The sequence below is a fragment of the Chiloscyllium plagiosum genome, unplaced genomic scaffold (genome assembly GCF_037043375.1).
Source record: "Chiloscyllium plagiosum isolate Xiang-an unplaced genomic scaffold, Cpla_swu_hap1 HiC_scaffold_50, whole genome shotgun sequence".
NCBI classification, from domain to species: domain Eukaryota; kingdom Metazoa; phylum Chordata; class Chondrichthyes; order Orectolobiformes; family Hemiscylliidae; genus Chiloscyllium; species Chiloscyllium plagiosum.
In genome coordinates, this window is record NW_028270188.1 from 49,023,327 (window position 1) to 49,030,923 (window position 7,597).

Sequence of the window (7,597 nt, forward strand, 5' to 3'; positions counted from 1 at the left end):
GAGGGAGTGTCGCACTGTCGGAGGGTCAGCGCTGAGGGAGCGGGCACTGTCGGAGGGTCAGCGCTGAGGGAGTGCCGCACTGTCGGAGGGTCAGCGCTGAGGGAGTGGGCACTGTCGGAGGGTCAGTGCAGAGGGTGTGCCGCACTGTCGGAGGGTCAGCGCTGAGGGAGTGCCGCACTGTCGGGGGGTCAGTGCTGAGGGAGTGCCTCGCTGTCGGGGGGTCAGTGCTGAGGGAGCGCCACACTGTTGGAGGGTCAGCGCTGAGGGAGCGGGCACTGTCGGAGGGTCAGCGCTGAGGGAGTGCCGCACTGTCGGAGGGTCAGTGCTGAGGGAGCGGGCACTGTCGGAGGGTCAGCACTGAGGGAGTGTCGCACTGTCGGAGGGTCGGTGCTGAGGGAGCGGGCACTGTCGGAGGGTCGGTGCTGAGGGAGTGCCGCACTGTCGGAGAGTCAATGCTGAGGGAGTGGGCACTGTCGGAGGGTCAGTGCTGAGGGAGTGGGCACTGTCGGGAGGTCAGTGCTGAGGGAGTGCCTCATTGTCAAGGGGTCAGTGCTGAGGGAGTGCCGCACTGTCGGAGGGTCAGCGCTGAGGGAGTGCCGCACTGTCGGAGGGTCAGCGCTGAGGGAGTGCCGCACTGTCGGAGGGTCAGCGCTGAGGGAGTGCCGCACTGTCGGAGGGTCAGCGCTGAGGGAGTGCCGCACTGTCGGAGGGTCAGCGCTGAGGGAGTGCCGCACTGTCGGAGGGTCAGCGCTGAGGGAGTGCCGCACTGTCGGGGGGTCAGTGCTGAGGGAGTGCCTCGCTGTCGGGGGGTCAGTGCTGAGGGAGCGCCACACTGTTGGAGGGTCAGCGCTGAGGGAGCGGGCACTGTCGGAGGGTCAGCGCTGAGGGAGTGCCGCACTGTCGGAGGGTCAGTGCTGAGGGAGCGGGCACTGTCGGAGGGTCAGCACTGAGGGAGTGTCGCACTGTCGGAGGGTCAGTGCTGAGGGAGCGGGCACTGTCGGAGGGTCGGTGCTGAGGGAGTGCCGCACTGTCGGAGAGTCAATGCTGAGGGAGTGGGCACTGTCGGAGGGTCAGTGCTGAGGGAGTGGGCACTGTCGGGAGGTCAGTGCTGAGGGAGTGCCTCATTGTCAAGGGGTCAGTGCTGAGGGAGTGCCGCACTGTCGGAGGGTCAGCGCTGAGGGAGTGCCGCACTGTCGGAGGGTCAGCGCTGAGGGAGTGCCGCACTGTCGGAGGGTCAGCGCTGAGGGAGTGCCGCACTGTCGGAGGGTCAGCGCTGAGGGAGTGCCGCACTGTCGGAGGGTCAGCGCTGAGGGAGTGCCGCACTGTCGGAGGGTCAGCGCTGAGGGAGTGCCGCACTGTCGGAGGGTCAGCGCTGAGGGAGTGCCGCACTGTCGGAGGGTCAGCGCTGAGGGAGTGAGCACTATCGGAGGGTCAGCGCTGAGGGAGTGCCGCACTGTCGGAGGGTCAGCGCTGAGGGAGTGCCGCACTGTCGGAGGGTCAGCGCTGAGGGAGTGCCGCACTGTCGGAGGGTCAGCGCTGAGGGAGTGCCGCACTGTCGGGAGGTCAGCGCTGAGGGAGTGCCGCACTGTCGGGGGGTCAGCGCTGAATCTAGGCACTACAGTGGATTGGTTCTTGATGAGCTCCCTAAATGTGAATGGCCGAAGGGGCCGATGTAACACTGTGACTGATCTCTAAGTGAGCCTGTGTACACACACACACACACGAGGGGTGTGTGTTTATGGGCAGCTGGTGTTAATGACTGTGTGAATCCAAACTCAGGCTCCTGCTGAGGGAAAACCCAAGTAACCACTCATCAAAAATCCATAACCGATTCCTATCGTGACACCAGTTTATTAACAGCAGAGACGGTGGAGAGTGTGTGTGGACAGCACAGAGATAGGAAGCTGTTGTACACTGACTGACAGCATATGGATGGAGGGAGTGCAGTTATCAGGCAGGGGGAGAGAGAGAGAGAGAGCTGCTGTAGGTGCAGTATCAAGAGGAGAGCGATCGAGTGACTGAGGTCAGATGCTGTCCCTCTACTGGGCAGAGCCAAGGAGCTGCTAATATTGACAAGGCCAGGGGCTGGTTAAAGACTGAAAGAAAGTGAGACATTGTTATTGCCTGTAGCTATCACACGCACAGACTGACAACTCTTGCTCTTTGACCAGTTCACCCAGAGAGAGCGGCCACTCTCACTGTACCTTGTGTGACACAAGACACTGTGAGCACTCACTCAGTGAAAGGAGGTATCCGAGCCCAGCACAGCCCACAGTAAATGCAGCAGCAGCAGACAGGATCGCGGTGGGTGGGCACAGTCTCCTTATTGGAGAAACTGAGGACTGGAAAAGCACAGTAGGTCAGGCAGCGTCCGAGGAGCAGGAAAAATCGATGTTTCGGGCCGGAGCCCTTCATCAGGAATCCTGACTGTCAGTCACTTTCTGGAGTTTATATCTATACACATTTATATATATATATTCATATCTATAATGTATATTTGTACACACTCGCGCGCGCGCACAGTGGAGAGAGATTACACTGGTATAAAGTACTGCACAAAACTGGTATAGTTCCCTTTACTCAGAGATAAAGACCCCCCCAGACAGCAGGTACATCACAAGAAGGGAGTGATTCATTCCCTATTCCTGTATGTGGACACAAACTAACACAGACTCTCACAGGCACACCCACACAGGGCTGTACAGAGACTCTCTCAGGCACACCCACACAGGGCTGTAGAGAGACTCTCACAGGCACACCCACACAGGGCTGTAGAGAGACTCTCACAGGCACACCCACACAGGGCTGTACAGAGACTCTCACAGGCACACACACACAGGGCTGTACAGAGACTCTCACAGGCACACCCACACAGGGCTGTACAGAGACTCTCACAGGCACACCCACACAGGGCTGTACAGAGACTCTCACAGGCACACCCACACAGGGCTGTACAGAGACTCTCACAGGCACACCCACACAGGGCTGTACAGAGACTCTCTCAGGCACACCCACACAGGGCTGTACAGAGACTCTCACAGGCACACCCACACAGGGCTGTACAGAGACTCTCACAGGCACACCCACACAGGGCTGTACAGAGACTCTCTCAGGCACACCCACACAGGGCTGTAGAGAGACTCTCACAGGCACACCCACACAGGGCTGTACAGAGACTCTCACAGGCACACCCACACAGGGCTGTACAGAGACTCTCACAGGCACACCCACACAGGGCTGTACAGAGACTCTCACAGGCACACCCACACAGGGCTGTACAGAGACTCTCACAGGCACACCCACACAGGGCTGTACAGAGACTCTCACAGGCACACCCACACAGGGCTGTACAGAGACTCTCACAGGCACACCCACACAGGGCTGTACAGAGACTCTCACAGGCACACCCACACAGGGCTGTACAGAGACTCTCACAGGCACACCCACACAGGGCTGTACAGAGACTCTCACAGGCACACCCACACAGGGCTGTACAGAGACTCTCACAGGCACACCCACACAGGGCTGTACAGAGACTCTCTCAGGCACACCCACACAGGGCTGTACAGAGACTCTCTCAGGCACACACACACAGGGCTGTACAGAGACTCTCACAGGCACACCCACACAGGGCTGTACAGAGACTCTCACAGGCACACCCACACAGGGCTGTAGAGAGACTCTCACAGGCACACCCACACAGGGCTGTACAGAGACTCTCACAGGCACACCCACACAGGGCTGTACAGAGACTCTCACAGGCACACCCACACAGGGCTGTACAGAGACTCTCACAGGCACACCCACACAGGGCTGTACAGAGACTCTCACAGGCACACCCACACAGGGCTGTACAGTCACAGATGGGAGTGACTTATTCCCTGTTCCTTGCTGTGTGCATTGTACATGGAAGGCAGCTGACATAGACACACATACATCCATCCACGCACCCATGCACAGACATACACACACCCCCATACACAGACACACACATACACCTACACACAGACACACACACCCATACACATACACACCCCATACACAGACACACACATTCACCCACCCTCACACACATACACACACCCCCATACACAGACACACACATACACCTATACACAGACACACACACCCATACACACACACACCCCATACACAGACACACACATTCACCCACCCTCACACACATACACACACCCCCATACACAGACACACACATACACCTATACACAGACACACACACCCATACACATACACACCCCATACACAGACACACACATTCACCCACCCTCACACACATACACACACCCCCATACACAGACACACACATACACCTATACACAGACACACACACCCATACACATACACACCCCATACACAGACACACACATTCACCCACCCTCACACACATACACACACACCTATACACAGACACACACATACACCCACCTCCACACACATACACACACCCACCTCCACACACACACCTATACACAGACATACACATACCCATACACACACCCATACACCCACTCCCACACACACCCATACACAGACACACCCATACATACACCCCCACCCCCACACACAGCCACACACATACGCGCACCCATACACAGACACACACATACACCCACCCCCACACACATACACACACCTATACACAGCCACACACACCTATACATACACCCACATAGACACACCCATACATACACCCCCACACACATACACCCCCCATACATACACCCACCCCAATACACAGACACACACACCCACCCCCACACACATACACACACCTATACATACACCCATACACATACACCCATACACATACACCCCCCCATACATACACCCACCCCCACACACATACACACACCTATACATACACCCACACACCCATACACATACATACACCCACACACCAATACACAGACACACACACCCACCCCCAACACACATACACACACACCCTTACACACACACCACACACCCATACACAGACACAAATACACCCACACACCCATACACATACATACACACACACAGACACACACCCACACAAGGCTGTACCCCACCAGGTGGGAGTGACTCCTTTCCCTTCTCTCTCTCTCTCTCTCTCTCTCTGGGATAAGGCCTGGGGTTCACAGCTACATTCAGACACAGGGAGGATGAAGGGAGTCGGCTCTCGGGACGGTCAGACTGATGTTAAACTCTGCGGGGTTTCTCTGTCCAGCTGATGCCAGCGATGTTGGGGAGTCCGTGTTACCGCGGAGACTTGAGCAGATTTCCGAGAGTGAGCGAAGAGTTCCAGGTTGATCTAAATGAGTGAGGTGTAGCCGATGGGTACCAGGCCAGAGATATTGCCATGACAACAGCGGATCCAATCCTCATCCACACAGCCCACAACCTCCAGGATGTCGCCTTCCTGAAAACTCAACTGATCTTCAGCTGTAGCAATGTGATCACACACAGTCCGCACCTTCCTGGAGTGGGGGGGAGAGATTAGTTATCAGCAAACTGCCCCTCCAACATCCCCACCAACCCACATCCCTGAGGGGCAGGGAGGGACAGAGAGAGAGACACACACCAAGACATACAGGACAGAGAGAGAAACACACACAGGACAGAGGGAGGGAGAGAGAGAGAGAGGGGCACACACCGAAACATATATACACACAGGACAGAGAGAGAGAGGCACACACACAGGACAGAGAGAGAGAGAGACACACACACAGGACAGAGAGAGAGAGGCACACACGCACATACACAGAGGACAGAGAGAGAGACACACACACAGGACAGAGAGAGAGAGACACACACACAGGACAGAGAGAGAGAGGCACACACACAGGACAGAGAGAGACACACACACAGGACAGAGAGAGATAGACACACACAGGACAGAGAGAGAGAGGCACACACACACACACACACACAGAGGACAGAGAGAGAGAGGCACACACACACACACACACAGAGGACAGAGAGAGAGAGGCACACACACAGGACAGAGAGAAACACACACAGGACAGAGAGAGAGAGACACACACACAGGACAGAGAGAGAGAGACACACACACAGGACAGAGAGAGAGAGAGACACACACACAGGACAGAGAGAGAGAGACACACACACACAGGACAGAGAGAGAGAGGCACACACACAGGACAGAGAGAGAGAGACACACACACACAGGACAGAGAGAGAGAGACACACACACAGGACAGAGAGAGAGACACACACACAGGACAAAGAGAGAGAGAGACACACACAGGACAGAGAGAGAGAGAGACACACACACACACACACACAGAGGACAGAGAGAGAGAGGCACACACACAGGACAGAGAGAGAGAGAGACACACACACAGGACAGAGAGAGAGAGGCACACACGCACATACACAGAGGACAGAGAGAGAGAGACACACACACAGGACAGAGAGAGAGAGGCACACACGCACACACACAGAGGACAGAGAGAGAGAGACACACACACAGGACAGAGAGAGAGAGGCACACACGCACACACACACAGGACAGAGAGAGAGAGACACACACACAGGACAGAGAGAGAGACACACACACAGGACAGAGAGAGAGAGAGACACACACAGGACAGAGAGAGAGAGAGACACACACACACACACACACAGAGGACAGAGAGAGAGAGGCACACACACAGGACAGAGAGAGAGAGAGACACACACACAGGACAGAGAGAGAGAGGCACACACGCACATACACAGAGGACAGAGAGAGAGAGACACACACACAGGACAGAGAGAGAGAGGCACACACGCACACACACAGAGGACAGAGAGAGAGAGAGGCACACACACAGGACAGAGAGAGAAACACACACAGGACAGAGGGAGGGAGAGAGAGAGAGAGAGAGAGGGGCACACACCGAAACATATATACACACAGGACAGAGAGAGAGAGACACACACACACAGGACAGAGAGAGAGAGAGAGACACACACACAGGACAGAGAGAGAGAGGCACACACACACACACAGAGGACAGAGAGAGAGAGGCACACACACAGGACAGAGAGAGAGAGGCACACACACACACACACACACACAGGACAGAGAGAGAGACACACACACAGGACAGAGAGAGAGACACACACACAGGACAGAGAGAGAGAGGCACACACAGGACAGAGAGAGAGAGGCACACACAGGACAGAGAGAGAGAGAGGCACACACACACACACACACACACAGGACAGAGAGAGAGACACACACACAGGACAGAGAGAGAGACACACACACAGGACAGAGAGAGAGAGGCACACACAGGACAGAGAGAGAGAGGCACACACAGGACAGAGAGAGAGAGACACACACACACACACACACACAGAGGACAGAGAGAGAGAGGCACACACACACACACACACACACACACACACACAGAGGACAGAGAGAGAGAGGCACACACACAGGACAGAGAGAGAGGCACACACACAGGACAGAGAGAGAGACACACACACAGGACAGAGAGAGAGAGACACACACACAGGACAGAGAGAGAGAGACACACACACAGGATAGAGAGAGAGAGGCACACACACACACACACACACAGAG